The sequence below is a fragment of the Rhipicephalus microplus genome, chromosome 2 (assembly GCF_043290135.1).
Source record: "Rhipicephalus microplus isolate Deutch F79 chromosome 2, USDA_Rmic, whole genome shotgun sequence".
Taxonomy (NCBI): Eukaryota; Metazoa; Arthropoda; class Arachnida; order Ixodida; family Ixodidae; genus Rhipicephalus; species Rhipicephalus microplus.
This window is the reverse complement of record NC_134701.1, coordinates 269,853,657-269,871,266: the sequence shown is the minus strand read 5'-3', so window position 1 is coordinate 269,871,266 and position 17,610 is coordinate 269,853,657. Positions and strand designations below refer to the sequence as shown.

Sequence of the window (17,610 nt, the reverse complement as noted above, 5' to 3'; positions counted from 1 at the left end):
AGGATGCATCGAGCCTCCACGGAGTGCTTGTGCGATTCAACTTTTCTTTCTTCTTGTTTTTGTACTTTGCTTGTTTCGCTTACCTGCAGTAAGGGCAGAATTAATAGCATTCAGATCGTGGGCGAACCGGAATACGCGAATGGAGATTGGATAAGTGATAACAAAGATGAGTATATACTTTGTGATTACAATATTATGCGTGTTGCGAAAAAGTCATAAAAATGAAGCGATGAATCGTCAGGTCGAGCTCTATTTTTTTTTCCGGCTTTGTTCAATATATAATCGGGAAAACGTGCTTCGCATGTAGCGTCTATAAGTGGGTGTTGTAATGGCAGTCGGCGCCGTTTTGAGCGAATAAAATGTGGTGCTTTTCAACCAGTTCACGGTTCATGCGTTATGTAGTCCAATGTAAAGGAAGTACTACGACCCCCGAGGGCAAGGAATTGATGGAATGTAGGCCTGTAGCTCACTAATAGTGGCATTAATTAAAATATTTGAAGGTTAATGATAAGGTGACTGCCATAAGGCTCTTGTTGCTCTTTATTTATCGTCTTTATTAAATGGCAAGAGTAGCGACCGGAGCTGACTTACATCGTTCAGTCGCAGTCGTGACAGTAACTTGAAAAATCGTGTCGTCATTGGAAAGCATCAAGAGCTACTTGTGACTGTGAAGCACCTGGTGAAGCACCAGGGCGGCTCAGTGGTAGAATACTGGGCTGGAACCCAGCGGACCCGGGTCCGAGCCCCACTGTGTCATTGGTGCAAAGTGCTTTTTCTAATTCCACGTGATGTTGTTAAGACACTGGCGGCGGCAGCGGCGGACAAAGTTGTGATCTCATGCCCCGCCGCGGTGGTCCAGTGGCTAAGGTACTCGGCTGCTGACCCGCAGGTCGCGGGTTCAAATCCCGGCTGCGGCGGCTGCATTTCCGATGGAGGCGGAAATGTCGAGGCCCGTGTGCTCAGATTTGGGTGCACGTTAAAGAACCCCAGGTGGTCAAAATTTCCGGAGCCCTCCACTACGGCGTCTCTCATAATCATATGGTGGTTTTGGGACGTTAAACCCCACAAATCAATCAATCGAGTTGTGATCTCATAACAGCTTTCGCAGCAAAAACTCTGATACAACGCATGTGTACTCTTCAACAGCAGAAAAGTTAAGATAGTGTGCTAACAACATAACTTAGCTATCATGTAGGCCTATAGAAGACATGCTAATGCATTGTTCACCCCTCTTGTTGATACTGCGTGCTTCAATAATTTTTCTTGTGGTCTGGTCTTTGTGTGTCAATAGAACTTCAGCCTCATGAAATATAAAAGCGCAGTGTCACTGTGCAACATGTTGGGACACATGCGAGTATACTTTCTCTTGCAAAAAAAACGCCTGTGTTCCAACAACCTATAATGTTAATGCATCTACTCGTTTGGTCCAGGTATACAAGACCACAGGAAAACGGCAAAAGATACACGATAACTTTCGTCGTGTATCTTTTGCCGCCATGATCCATCTACTGAACTACCATGCTGCATGTGCCTGGCTTGACACTTTAAAGGCCGAGCAACTATCACATGAGCACACAAAGCTAACACCGGTATCGTCGGTTAGTGCATCATCCTCACATGGATTGCAACAGTACCTTTGTCGTCTCGTTCCATCTAATTGCAAAATAGACTCCAAGCTTGGCGCTTAATTCCAGAATATGTGGTTAAATGATAGTTTAAAACATCGAAATGCGACCTCCGTAGCCATTGGGATATACTTTCCTAATAATACATTAAAGGGAAGTCTGGCAGAGGCGTAGCCAGGGGTGGCGTTGAGGAATCAACCCCCCACCCCGAAAAAAAATGAAACAAACACGTAAGCACTAATATACATAATGAAGTATGGTTACGCCTACCACGCTTTTTCGAAAAATAATTGTGGCTATGTCCCGGAGCTCTGGCGCAAGTGTCTGTGGGAGAATGGCACCTTATGAGAGATGCAATGAACGGTGTTTCAGACGGCACGTGAATAATGAATAGAGCACAGATTTGTCTAACCTTTGTTATTTCAGTTCCGTTTGGCTCTGAGTAGCTTGTAGCTGTTTTGTTGCTAGACGAATTTCAGCGCAAATGTTCAGCGTGCAGTTCCACTTCATCACCTCACATTTTCAAGCTCGCCAATTCAAATCGGCTTGCGCATTTCGCAATTATTAACTCTTTTATCCGAAAAAAAAAACGCCCGAATCACAACCATAAACAAAGCCACAACTGCGTTCAAAGCCGCTAGCACGAATATTAGTCAAATACGTGTACTATCTGTATACACTATACTATCTATATCATTCAAGTGTGGCTTAACGATCGCAGCGCCACAGTTCCCTCTAACAAATGTTGTAGGAAACTTTGTGGCCAAAAGAACAGAAGCGGCGACCTTGTGGTCAGCAGCGCAACGTCATTACCGCTAAGTGACCGCGGCGAGTGATTCAATTTATATGTTTGCATGCTGAACTGGCCAACACGCATCGTCGGGGCAAGGCGGGGCAGTGGTGCTCTACAAAACCGCGGCTGCCGCTGTCTCTAACTGGGTCGGTCTCGTGCACACTTGGGCGCTTTTCCTTTCGTTGTGCCCAACTTCCGCCGCCACTGCGGTCGTGGAGAACTAACCGCGTGCCGCAGGTGCATGCTCTCAGAAGCGTAAAACGCGGGCGTTTTTCTCCGCCCGTTGCCGCTAGGGCGGGTTTCCCTGCGATCCGCACCGCTTAAGTGGCGCAAGCCGCCTGTCACACCTACGCCGCACTCGGGCCTTCCATTGTTTTTTTTTCTTATCTGTTTTTTTAACCCGCTATTACGTATTACTTTCTTCCTTCTCTTGCAATCGTGCACTGAAAAGCACCGACAGAACTGGTTTCTCGTCTCGTACAACGGCAGCAAACAAAGCTGAGCTGCTTCTGCTTCTTTCATACAGTGGAGCGACAGCAGATTCGAGACAATCGTATACATAAACGGAGTTTGCCGCCAGAACAGCGCAACACCACGGGCTCGCCGACGTTGTGGGCGTTGGTCCTCGGAGTTCACGGGAGGTCGAGAGTTTCGCGAGATTTACGAATGCAGATACACAAGCATCCGGTCGATGCACAGTGCGTGCTAAAAGGATGGTCCGACGAAGAAAGAAACGCATGGCACTGGCTCCTTTGTGCACCGTGGCCTGAAACATAAATGTCACACATTCGTGTTTGCGTTGCCCCAGAAAGTTAAGTTCAGTGTGCGTGTGCGTGTGCGAGCGAGTGAACGAGAGAGAGACAGAGAGAAAGATGGAGGAACGCCAAGGAAAGAAGGCGAAGGGGTCGGCATTAGTGCAGACACTCTTGTCTGCCGATTCAGAGAAAGAGAAGCACAAGAGAAGAAGTCAGGGAGGTGGCTATCTTACGCTAATGGTACGCAGCTTATACAGACTGATATTCCAACTTGGTAGAAAGCGCAGTCACTATTAAGCGCATGTGTTGTGTGGTCTGTACAATAGTGGCTGCGCTTCCTACCAAGATGGATTCATACCAACTGACCTGATACAATTGTTTACTGATATTCCAAGCTCTGTAAAGTGCTTGAGGGAAGGACAGAGATACAGTATGAAAATGAATGTTATGACAAGAATGATTAGCATTACGATAGCCGTCGCACACTCTTTTTTTCTTGCGCAACCTGCTAGACACATCCACCTCAGAGGAGTTCTGCGGTAGCCCGAGGACTTTCTATGGCACTATAGTGCCGTAAATAGGCTCGCGTTGCTTTTAACACGTATATCAAGTGGTGGTTACCCATTCGTCTTTGTTCTCTGAATCGGTGCGCCGTCACTGATGACTCAAACTGTCAGTGCCCTTCCTTTTTCTTCAAATGCGGGTCACAAAGTACACAAGTCGCTGGCACCGACCGCCGCCTGCCATCTTCTGTGGCAAGGACGTCTTACGGCCGCCTTTGCCGCCTCTAAACGCGTTTCTGATTCGATATGGTCACGGCGAATGAAGACTAAGCGATGCTCTGTTGTAGACCCATCCCTGTCTTCTCTGTTTACTCTGCCATTTTTTTGTTTATTCCTTTCGCGGGCCTTCATCGCTATCGTGTTGCGTCGAACCTTCAATGCTGCCTGCAGTTACACGGTGGCGAAGAATTGCGTACGCGGACACAAAGAAGCATTGTGCTGTGTGTGCGCTAAACACAACTTGTATAGAGATGACGTACTCTTGCGCACACATGTCGCGCGCTGTCGTCGGCTTGAAGGCGTTCCCGCGCATTTGTCGCGCGTTGAGAATGAATCGAGATTAGACTCTTTGTACTCATCATATTGCGCCAGTTCCCACGAAGTGCCTTAGGCAAAGTTACTAACGCTAGCACCTACCACTCTACTGCCTATTGAGTATGCCTATGTGAGTTTCTCGTAGACTTTTAGCATGTATTAGCGTCAACGTTGGACGGTTTGTGGATTAGACCGAACGGCGAGCGATGGTGAGGTTTTTGCCTTCACTAAGGTCAGTTAGCGGTGTACTGCAATTCTGTTTTCTTTGCTCGTCTGTTTGCCTGTTTGAAGACGAGTATTTCTATGCACTACCCGAAAAAGAAGGAATGGCGGGTTTTACAGATGACGCTGTTCTTTCCTGCACACATATCTACAAATAATAAATAAAAAAAACAGAATAGATAGGTTCTCTCTGAATTTTTCGGCAGACAAGTGTCATATATAGGAATTACGCAGACGATGATAGTTCGTATTAAGACGTGACGTCTACTTGCGAAGGATTCACCACAAAGATTTTGTTAATCGAAACGACGGTGCAAAACTTGTTCCGGTTGATAAACGCAGCGCCACTAGCGAGTATGACGTGAGGAAATCTACTCCACAACGAGTCGCGAAAGTGATCTCCTGTATGGTACGTGTCTGTTGCGACAAGCTGAGCCCCTGTTGTGTCAATAGCCTATGCGCAAATGATTTATAACTATACTGTTACTTCCCATGTGATTTCCCGACCGATGCACTTACTCGTTCGATAGTTAATGGCTGTTGCTAGCTGCGGTTCCTGTAGTTTGCACATGCGTTGCTCAGTGGTAGCTAAATAGTGTGAACATGTGGGCGTGGTTATTAACTAACTCCTAGTCACTCAACCTCCGTCTATGCTAAACGGCTTAAAACTACTCGGAAGACATTAGCGAAGGAGATTGGATGACTCCCTCTCAAAGTTTCAGCTATTACCGGTGCGGCATTGAAATCAGTCGTATTCACTATGATTGCAGCAACACGCAAGTACAATCTTCTACTTTGTATACCTAGCGTGGAAGAGACGAATGTGTGCGTTTTGACTATCAGTAAATGCGTAAACACAAGGACTATCTCAGGAGTCGAGACAGCGGCACCGGTATACCACCACCGCTGTCCTGTGAGGTGTGGTATCGAAGCGCCCGTGAAAAAGCGCGAGTCTGTTGTGAAGGCTTTCGTCACAAGCACTTCCGTTAGAAGCTGGCCAGAGCCCAAAGAACGCGGAATGGTGCCTGCGGTTTGACGAAGACGAGTCGACTAACAAGACAAGAAGAAACGACGGCATCCGCTACGCTGCTTTCATAGTGGTAATGTCCCTCGCGCGCTATATATGGTATGCTTCGACTTGCTTCCTCTCATATTTTTAAACTTTTTTTTTACTTGACGAATACTCTGGCTATACAAACGGCCAGCACACAATTACCTGAGCGAGGTTGCTTTGTTAACGCAACGACCATCGCTCACGCGCGTCACGTAACGAGATGGTCTCCGCTAATGGTTTCACGGCGCCTTTCTCACTGACGTAAACACGCCGGTACAAAAAGCCAATGTATACTGCGGGACGCAGGTGACCACGTGGATTGGACGATTCGTCTTTCTATAATTATTGTTTATTCACCAGCAACATCTTTTTTTGTCTCTTATCTGTGCCGATGTGTCCTCTTACCTGTGGATAGAGGATAAGATTGGCCGAACAACACAATGGGAGGAAATAAATAAAGCAAAAAGTGCCTTCCAAACGAAAGGGTGCCGCATGCGGCTGTTTACTAACGCGCGTTTCAATGCCCCGAACGGAAGGGTAATGGCGAGGATCGCTATTAAGTGTTTTGTGGCAGCGTCAGAAAGAAACCGGCGTCGTCCTATAACAAAACCTCCCCCTTCCTCAGCCTTCCAAGCCGCTTCTTTTTCTATGGAAGCTCTCGTACTTAGCCACTTTGACTGCCGTGTCTTGGCATCGTGCCCGCAGTTGCCTTCGTTCGGGGCAACGGCTGTGGGGCAGTTTCATGGCAGGTCTGACTATGTGGGGGATATATTTTCTCAAGCGTTCACGCTTTTCATGCCGTCAGAGCTGATGGGCACGGTAGGCTTGATCGAGCTCTAGGATAAAGTTTATGGTGAGGCCAGCGCAAGCATGGTTCAATTAGCGTCATTGCCGTGAGAAAAACGTGTAAGCTGTGTGACAGCCAACGAAGCGTGAGGTACAAGATAGAACAAAACTTCTTGAGCGTACATTTTTGACGTTTAAAAACAAACCATTCTCTCATTTCAAGGCATCGGCAATGACAGAAGTGTGTAAACGAGCTCGCGAAATGTTAGATGGATTCCTCACACAGCACTGCTCAGTGTACTATGCAGAAAAGCCTAGCTTAGGCGCTGAATGTCATTTATATGACAGTCAGAGCCTACCTTCCCATATTTTTGTCTTTCTCGGAATGAAAAAAAAAAAGTCAGACGTACGATAAAAAAATGGCAGCATATCCACAGAGTGAATGATGGAAAGTGGGGCGAAGCATCCGTTTGTCTATTAATTCTTGCTTCCGTCCGTCCATGCGTGCGTCTATGTGGCCGCCCGTGCGTCCTTCCGCCCGTCCGTGCGTGCGTCTGTTCGTGCGTCCGCACGTCCATCTGTGCGTCCGTCCCTCCGTTCGTCCATGCATCTGCTCCTGCATCCGTCCATGCATCCATCCGTCCGTGCAGCCATCCGTGCGTCCGTATATGCATCTGTCTGTGTGTCCGTTCGTCCACCTATTCAACACCCCAAGTACTATCATCTCACATCTTTTCATCATATATTCCTCGTATAGAAGCACCGTCATCCAGCGGACATTCCAAGAACTGAACGAGAGGAGGCACACGCACACTTTCTTACGGCTTGCGCTTCGTGTCTACTTCCCACCTTTATCCACCTCGAGTTCATGGTATATGCCAGTTCTCTGTATTCATGGCACTGCGGCCCAACGCTCGCTAAACCTTTCTAAAACCAAGGAGGTTACACCCAGCGAGTATAACGTAGCAACCCTTTCTTGTCAGATAGTGCTCAATGTACATGTCAATAGCTGCTAAGGGGTAATGAGAGACAGGAGAAATCGGCTTTTAGTTAACGCGCACGCTGCGAATTTTTTTTATTGTTTAACAACGCACAGAAGAAATCTCCCACCGGCACTACCTTTGAGGTCAAAATCTAAGACTGGTTACACACTACGACTACTACTACTGCGAGGGACGAACGGGTGCCGCTTTAAGAAGCTTCGTCCTTAAAAGGTGTGAGTGAGGGCAAGAGACTTAGCAACAAGTTCATTCAGATTTAGTCTGAATCGACTTAGCTCAGAAAACAAGTATCGTTCAAGGGAGCTATAACCCTGCTTGAAACCATACCACCAGGTATGTGTCACTTCTGTCGGGCACTGCTCAAACAACAACAACAACAACAACAACAACAACAACAACAACAACAACAACAACAACAACAACAACAACAACAACAACAACAACAACAACAACAACAACAACGCCCATAGAACGCAGCTACTCTCGCAACCCTACGACGACATGACATGGGACAGTTCACATATTAGCCAAACGCATCGAGTAGACCACCATAAGCAGTGCCCATAGCGCGTAAAAGGCGCAGCTGCAGCCTCGGCAGTTGCCAGTGTGATCAACATTTTGCACCGATATGGCGTATTGAAAGCCATCGAACATTCATACGTGCACGGATATGTTGTTCACGAAAGCTCGCTGGTATACTTTCTGTTAAACATACAATGCATTTTTCTCGAGCGAACTAAACAATTGTGACTTCATGATGAGCGTATGAAGCCATACAAATGAAGGACTTAGCGTGAGGGTTTCACGACACAAGATTAAATTAATGCCAGCAGGGCTTGCACCTTGTATGCTTCATCGTTTCGGCACAAGTAACGGTTCCTCCGCGCTAATTGAAAGCGGGCAGCGAATAAGCTTTCAGGCTTGCAAATATGAGCCATACCTTACGTATATAGCAGACGCCACGGCAAACATCCTGGGTGGAGCGCTGCGCTTAGGATGTTGAAAAAGGGCCGACGCATGTCAAGGACACAGAGCGTGCCTGGATGCGGTTGTTCTTGTAGTAATTGTCTTTTACATTTGCGTCACTGTCGTGGCCTGTAACCTCGTCGATAAACGCAAGGGTACAGGTCTGCTTTTTCAGGGACCTCGGCGGGGAGAAAGCAGTGATGCGTGAATGTACACGATCTCGGCCTTAGCACTATCTTGCGCGCCTCACGCTACAAGTTCGGCCCTGTCGGGATCTCCGATACGCCACGGAGCGTGACGCTTTCGCTTTGTCTAAAGCGTCGCCATGACTCCTTTTTTTCTTTCCTTCGAAGAAAACACCATGTCCTGATAAATCGTTTAGGCCTTCTTTCCCGAATCATAGCTACAGGAGTCACTTGGTCGCTGAGTGATTGTCCTGAAATCATGTTGTCACTCCTTCGTCATTCATTCGCTCTCGTATTTTAGAGGTCCATCTGCAATCGAACCTTGATACGCCGTCCACGTCGCCGCTGCCTGCAGTAGCGGCTGCTTGCGTTGTCCGCGACCCGGGGCGACCATTGTTTCGCGGCGGGCTTGACACACACGGTGGCAAAGCCGTCGCCGATAGAAGACAGGCCTTGATGGGCTGTCGACGGCGCCGGAGACGGATGATACGACCTTGCTTGGCTGGCTGCTCCACGCACACCTATCTCGAATGTGAGGCGTGGTGACGCGTGGTTCCATCGTGATTGGTCGCCGTCGACGTCGCGATCGAGCCATGCCAGTGTATCTCTTGTCCTTAAAACCATGCAGTGGTGAAGACGCCGTAGGGCTGGCATGCAGCGACTGATAATTGAGGGTAAGAACAGGACCATATGTGTGAGGGAGAACAAAAACGTGCTGATATGCATAGCAAATGATACATAGCAGCCACTGACAAATCAAGAACATTCTATATGTATTCATAGGAGTGCGCAGGGTTCTTATTTGGGGGTGACGTTTTACCGCAGTCACGTTCCTCCCCCCCCCACCCTTTTACCCCCCACTTATGTCCCGACGATCGGAACGCAGTGTAATGACGAGGCATGAGGAAGCCCCCTCCCACCGACCTCCTTGTGCGCACGCTTATGTGTATATGAACAACAGTGTCTTTTGACTTGACCCTTGTTTTCGTAAAAACCGTTCGTGTGGGAAAAGAATGAATGACAAAACGCGCGTTAGCGCTATTCATAGCACAAGGTAGCAAACGCAATCTAAACGCCCAGTTAACCACACAGGATGATGATAGTCGCACAGAATCCGGCTAAATCAGTTGTTATACAGTATGCGCCCGCCCTTCTCCGCTCACTCTCTTAAGCATCAAAATTCTGCATAGTACAACAGCGAAATTTAATGTAGAAACTTGTGACCTCTCATTCCAACGGCGTGCTCGAATCTAGCGACGTCATGCATGGCGCCCCCGCTCTTGCACAGAACTAGGCCTTTGTCGAGTCGGCGAGAATGGCGGAGTGATTGCAGGAGTGCGCGAATCGTCCTTGTGGTCTCGACGTCTTAATCAGGTCGTTCTTGTCCTCAACGAGCGAGTCACGTATGTTGTGACCGGTGACACCGTTCATATCGGCCCGTCCCCCTTGATTAAGCTAACGGCGGCCGGTTCCTGCGTTCAATTATGCGTTCCGCTTGCTTCTCGGAAAGCTGCCGTCGGTCGTAAAGGGCTATGGAGTGTTGCAGCTGATGTTCGTTCGCTGGTCATTGGAGGCTTGATTCTGTAAACATCTTGCCGTGCCAGTAAACATTTCTTCTTCCACCAGAGTTTGACCACGCCATCTCTGTCATATTTTTTTGGTGGTTTTTAACACGGAATATGGCATTCCGTGATCGTCGGTAGGTATAGATACAAACACAGTTATTACTCGCTTGAGAGTTCAGACTTGAATTGAGAAATTGAACGCACGTGATCGTGCACGTTATTCTCGATTTGTGAATTCGCCCCAAATTCCTGCATAGTATTATCAACTTTTCCGGCTCCATGCTGAAACCACCTCCAGCCAAGAAAGTTTTTGAAAACGCCGTTGCGCTTCTTATGGACGTCTTGTCTTCGAGAGAGATTTCAGTTAGTGTGAAATACGCCTTTCCTTACTTCTTAGCCACTTGTTTGTAGCTTTCCTCTTGTGTTATATTTTATTACTTTTTCCACATAACACGGTAACCAGCCGGTGTGAGAAGTGGCTAACATCCCTGTATTTCGGTCTGTTCCTTCTTTCTCCCTTTTGTTTCACAATCACAAACAAAGTAATCAGAGGGGTGAGAGTTGGCCAACCTGTGAACAGCCGTACTCCGTTTCATGGCATTGTACGAGAAAGCAGGTGTTGTACACCGGAAAGATCGCTCTAATACGTTCACTTCCTGGTTAGCTGCATTGCTGACCTCTCTGGTAACCGCGCCGCTGTAAACTCGCATCGCGTCCGCGCTCGCATATCTTGCCATGCCTGGGTGGCCCGCTCTAGAAAAGCGCGATTCCAGCGTCCTCACTTCGCCTTCTCGTGACGGGAACGGTGCCAGCCTCGCAACGAAGCCGCACGGTCACACAACGGCCCAAACGGCAGCGTCGGTTATATATGCAAGAACAATGGAACGGGCGTCCATTAGTATACTAGCGTGTGCAAACCAGAGCTACACGGCATGCCAGCATGCTTGAGTCAAGGACCGGAACGGTGCACCGGTGTGTGCATAACACTTCCCACATAAAAAACATCGATGCACGCCCACGCTATCGAGATCTTTAACGACGTCCGGATCGGAGGCGTTGCGTCTGGAGCTTCGGTTTAGCGATAACCTTTTGGCCCGTCTTTCCGGTGCGAACCGATAAGGAGACCGCGATCTCTAAGCTCGGAACGCTGCCATAATCTACAGCTCGAAACATCATTTATGCGGACGGCCGTGTCTGTTTGGGTCTGCCTCGCCGAACGCGCTGCCAGCCTCGGTCGCTTCTGAAGCCTGGGCCGAGACGCCCGCAGCCCTTGAAAAGCGGGATCCAGGGCCAGTGAAACCGATCTCATTGTATGTTTCTCAACCTGCGTTTATTTTTACTCTATATGGCATTCTCAGTCAATATTTTTTGTCGTAGTCTGTATTTTTTTCTTTCTTTATGGCATTCGTACTTCGAACCATTTCTGTCTTTATCTTATCTGTGTGGGAGTGAACACAACCGAGATGATTTTATCTTCTACGAGAAGCCTTATTCCAGACCTAGTAAGAATAGTCTTATAATAACTGAATCACATCTGAAGCATTCTTTCGCTCAGGTTTTATTTAGGCATTAAGAAACGATACATATATGAGCTAAAATGTGGAAAGGGAATGTTTAGTCATGATATGGTAGGATATACGGGCTATGTAATAAAATTATGATTAAGATGATGGAATGCAGAATTATTTAAAATAAAAATATATATTTGTGTGAAGGCTTCCGTGTATGTAGTTACATAACATCGACACTGGGTAAATGCTGGTTAACATAGCAAGTTCGAAAACGTTTCATACGTGTTTCATAAGTGTCTGAAGCACGCACTAAGAACCAAATATCGCTATCGCATTCAACTCTGAAAAGATATGCTTAATGGTCCCCTAATTTTTCGTTATTGTTGAACAGCCTCTGTTATAACAATGTAAAAAATAATACATGTATGCTAAAATTCCCCTGCCTCAGTACTTGGATGCCTCATCTCAGTTCGACAGAAGTTTCTTTTAGAGCAATTCGCCAAAAACTTTTTCTACGTAAATACCGGGAACACATCTTGTCAGACGTTTTGATGCACAGAATTACAAATGGAACATCACATTTGGAGGACGTACATCTACGCGGAGGATTACGCTGTATTAAAAAAAAAGGCATGCTCAAAGCTTGAAGCGAAACACAAAGTGCAGATGGAGAGATGTTAGACATGTCGTGTCGTGTATACAGTTTCATCTGTGTTGGTCGACAACATTGCTACAGAAAGAAGGCAAAGTAACGGAGAAGGTCCGGACGTTTCTTACTGTTGTTTTGAGCGCTAAATGGTTTTTTGTCGAACCTGGCTTCATCGTGTTTCGGCGTCGTTTAGTATAGCGCCCTACATCGGCGCGTGAGATCGTTGTGGAGATTATTGAAGAGTTCTACCTCCTCTCCCCTTTTCTGGCATGCGCAGAGCGGTGGTGTACGACGATGTAGCGCGCGTGTGTACACGAGAGAGCCGTCCTAAATGGGTCGCCGTTGCGTGATACATGCCTACATCCGCCCCTGCGCTCCGTCCTTACGCACTGCAGCCCACATAGTTGAGGACAAAGAACTTCCGCCGATTCGATTTAAAAGCGTGAAGTCGGCGCGTGGGGTCGCATAGTGTGAGCGGGCAGAAGAATGGCAATGGCGAGACAATGCAGGAGCCACACAGCACGCGACCTCCTTGTGTTCCGTGCATGGCGGCTTGAATGTACGCCGACAAGAAAACGCGCCAAATCGTGACAAGAACACGAAAGCTGTCTCGAATACCTGAAATATCTGGCAGCATATCCATGGAGTGAATGATGGAGAGTGGGGCGAAGCATCCGTCCGTCCATTCGTTTTTGCTTCCGTCCATCAATGCGTGCGTTTGTGTGACCGTCCGTGCGTCCATCCGCCCGTCCGTGCGTGTGTCTGTTCGTGCGTCCACGCGTTCACCTGTGCGTCCCTCCCTGATTTCGTCCATGCATCCGCTCCTGCGTCCGTCCGTGCGTCCTTCCGTCCGTGCAGCCATCCGCGCGTCCGTCACTGCATCTGTCTGTGTGTCCGTTCGTCCATCTATTTAACACTCCAAGTACCACCATCTCGCATCTTTTCATCATAATTCCCCATATAGAAGTACCGCCATCCAGCGGACATTCCAAGGACTAAACGAGAGGTGGCACACGCACACTTTTTTACGGCTTGCACGTAAACTCTAACTTCGTGTCTACTTCCCACCTTCAACCACCTCGAGTTCATGGTATATTCTAGTTCACTGTATTCATGGCACTGCGGCCCAACGCTCGCTAAACCTTTCTAAAACCAAGGGGGTTACGCCCGGCGGGTATAACGTAGCAATCCTTTCTTGTCAGATAGTGCTCAATGTACATGCCAATGGCTGCTAAGGGGTAATGAGAGACAGGAGAATTCGGCTTCTAGTTAACGCGCACGCTGATAATTTTTTATTGTTCATTTTTATTGGTTTTTTAATGGGCACCTGATTCTAAGGGCATGCACCTCAAGCATTTTCGCCTAGGCCTACATCGAAAAATGCGGCCACCACGGCCAGGATTCGATCCCGCGTCCTTTGAGCCAGTGGTCGAGGACCACAACCATCAGACCATGGAGGTGGCTGAGGAGGGCGGTAAACCGTAAGGAAAAGGGCAGGGAGATTAAACAAAAAAGCTTCTGGTTGGCCACCAGAGTCTTTTCGGCTTATCAGAGATATAGGGAGTATAGGGAAGGAAAAAAAAAGAAGTAGGTTGAGGATTCGAAGTGCTGTACAAGTTTTTGTGGGAGACCCCAGTTAATGTCAACAAATGTGTGTGCTTAATTTTTGTCACTTTCTATTTACTGGTAGATCGATACGTGGGGTTTAACGTCCCAAAACTACCAAATGTATATGAGAGACGCTGTAGTAGAGGGCTCCGGAAATTGCGACCCCCTGGGGTTCTTTAACGTGCACCCAAATCTGAGCACCCGGGCCTACAGCATTCTCGCCTCCATCAAAAATGCAGCCGCCGCAGCCGGGATTCGCTTCCGCGACCTGCGGGTCAGCAGCCAAGTACCCTAGCCACTAGAACACCATGGTGGGGCCTCTTTACTAGTTAGCCGAGTTACTGATACACGAACATAGTATTATTGCCAAAGACGAACACATTACTAAACGCTCTATAAAAGGGATAGGTAAAGTTTTCAAGTGAAAGACCAAATTGTGTGAAGCGGGGCCACACGGCAAAATGAGAGACGGCGGCTGATAGGGCTGGCAGGCACATGGAAAAACATTTGGCGTATTAAAAAAGAGCGAAAAATTGGAAAGGGATATAGACTAACTGTTTATTCCCAGCTTGCATTTTACGAAATTTTAATCTGCAAGCAAAACTTAAAGCAAGAACATCCGATGAAAACTGCTATGTCGGCCTTCAGACAAGATCTGACAAGGATGGGAGGGATGGTTCTGACATCGTGTCGGCGGACGCATAATATTGACTCTCGGGACGCATAAAGCCCACATGCCGCAGGCTTCCGATCCCTGCTCTATAAAATTTTGCTTGTGTTTCTGTTAAATGGCTTCAGTTAGGTGGCACAAGCTGTACATCAAACTAAGCCAGACGAAAAAGCGATATATTTTGCGATAAAAGCGTTTGCATTAAGCTTGGTTATTTAAGCTATGCTTATAATACTAAGCACTGCTATAGAGTTGTTATATAGCTGCACATGTCAAAAAGTTTCTGCATTTAATTCGCTACGGCCACGCACTAAGGAAAAAACCAGAAAAGCCCAAGTTGGTTTTGCCACTAGCACCGAACGTCTCGCAGTGAAAGCTCCCTTGTGCACCCTGAGAGCGATTGCAAACAGTCAACAGCAGTCATGCACAAACAAGTGGTAGGTGTAGTATTTCGCGTTATACTGCGTGTTCGCCACCCTTACCAACTCAAAGTGCTGCCAAACGAATAGTATAAGAGAAAGGGAGAGTTAAAAAAAAAAAGAAAACGAGTTTTGCCTCCCGCTTCATTTGGTCCTATGTCATAGGAGAATGATAAACGCGTTTTAGTTTGTCACAAGAAAACGCAAGTGATCATTATCACATGAAATAGCGCATTATACTCAGCGCTACGCAGCGCACTGCAATCCAAACTGTCCATTATGACTGGCCAAGGTAGACGTAATCTCTGTCCCCGCTTTATTCCAAAGATCCATCATTCACTTTGTCACTTAACGGAATGCGATGGTTGGAAAATGGGGTCATAGAAGGCAGTCACAGAGAGAATATATTATTACTAGTGTACTAATCCAGGTATTGGAGGAGAAATGAAACATATAGGCTAAGTTGGAACAAATGCAAAGAAAGGCTGGCACCATTCGAACATGTCTCTCCAAAAACAGTTTATTAGAGTAAGTTCATTAGCTGCGGCATTTTCGAAGAGCAATTCCGTGATTGTAGAGGTAATGCATTCTCTACAATCACTTAATCGTTGAGACGGGAAGGTGTTGCTGTTTTCAGAGATAATGTTAGGAAGATTAGCAGAAAATCATTTAACAATGACAAACAAAAGTATAGACTTTGGCAATACGTGCTTCAAAACACGAAGTCGGAATGTTTTTGGCCATGATGTCCTGCTCAGGAGGCCAAACTGCTTCGGTACAGGTTCGGGAACGAAGCTCGGTGAGGCAGCGTTTCGAGTTGTTGTTCTGCGGGGAGAGCGCGGCCTCCCCAAAAATGACGTCACGTTAAGAGCGCGGGGGGCCCCTTCTCTTGTTCGCGCAGATTTGTCCCACGGCGTGGTACACCGCTGTGCGCCGCCGTCCTTCAACATTCGTTCCCAAACACCGGCGTCGCACTTCGTTCTCCACCCGGATGCGTGCGCGTGCTCCAGCGCTTAGTCGCGCACTGCGCGCGCTTGGTCGGATAGGCGCGTCTTCGGCGGCGTCCGGACGCGCCCGTTGAGACTCCGTGGGGGGGGTGCAGGGGATTTCACTTAACCCACATTTCCCGCCGGTAGACAGCGCGGCACCGCGCGGGGAGCACGAGCGTCCCATTGTGCGGCGTGGTGCCGGGGACGTCCGACAGGCAGGCGCCGGTGTCGGAGGGCGCTCGGAAACTGAAGAAACAACGAAGAGGGCCCACGAGAATATAGCTTCAAGTGCAATGAGGGTTAGAGAAGGACGCCAGAGTGAGGAGGAAGAGATAAGTTGCGCTAGCAGGGAGGGCACCTTTCTATCCTGTCACTGCGGCCTGTAAGCAACATGCGGACAACGCGGCGGAAGCTTAGAAGTATATAAGTTGCGGAGCTCGCGTGCCTCACTATAAATCAACTGTGAAAGCAGCGTGCAAATCTCACCGTAGACATGTTTTACAAATACGTCGACCTGCAAAAGCTGTCTATCATTGGCCGATCGCGTTCGCTAATAGTACGTCCAACGTTGTGATTGGCTCGTGCTTAGTTGTATACGAATTACCCAAGTTGCGCAAGCGCCACATGGTGCAGGGGCCCGAGTTGGCAAGTCTCTTCGCTTGTGAGAGTTGCTTGAAAGCAGCGTTCCCTTTAGCAGTACGCCCACCATTGCTAAAGTCTGGCAACTGGTCCCTATACGATGAGCAGCTCTGGTCTGACAACGTTCACGGGGAATACAACGGAGAAAGCGCTGTTTCTCGCCTGCATGAGCTCAGGCAATTACCCCTCACAACATCGATCATCGGGATAAAAAGATGACCTTCACGGGGACAGCCGATCTCTTCTACTTTTGTGACGAATATTCCACAAATGCAATGCATAATGATCATGTCCTTTTTTATCAATCGAATAAGCCACGGTGATAAAGAATGCACTGGACAGTAGAGAATAACAAAAGAAATAAGAAGAATATCAAACATTAGCAACACGTCTGGGTCAAATTAACAAAATGTTCATTAGTAAGTGCTGCTTATCATGCTGGTTGCTTTCGCTCTGCATCCCAGCGGACACAGCAGACGTACAACACAGGAATTACATTGTGAAGTTTGTTACAAAGATCAGAATTGTGGGCTTTCATAAGATGACCATTCTCACGTGAGAACGATGGTTAGTCGTTACAAATGTTTCATTCCTGCTTTGATAACTAATACTTGGTGACGAACTCTATATATGGCAACAACGTACTAACGTGCGAAAGAGAGAGAGGTATGTGTGGTATGAAGAAAGGCACGGAGGTTAACCGGAAAGCAAGTGTCTGGTTTGCTACCCTGCACTGGAGAAGTGCAAATAGGAGACAGAAAAGTAAGGAAAAGGAAATTTGTAAGCCAAGTTTTATGGGAATGGTGAAAAAAAGCTGCTTTTGTTCCCGAACGAGAACTGTTCGAAATGTATTCCATGTCATTCATTTCGATTGGCTTCAGGCAATACTTGGTTTGCGTTTGGTTCTCTGTTGGAGCCACCTCGTTGCTCACCTTAGCTTTTTTGAAGGGTTAATTAACGTCTATATCGGGACTGGGGGGGGGGGGGGTTCTTGCATCACCCCTTTTCCGGTTTGCCGATTCAGAAAGAAAAAAAGCGTTCTGATGGATGCAAGTCAAGCGATAACGCGCCTTTGG

General features: G+C 47.6%; 1 protein-coding gene across 1 annotated transcript in view; it reads left to right on the top strand.

Moving 5' to 3' along the window:
- Window positions 1-17,610, top strand: part of LOC119169232 (uncharacterized) — a 75,589-nt gene that overhangs the window by 17,810 nt on the left and 40,169 nt on the right. The gene's annotated exons all lie outside the window — the stretch shown is intronic.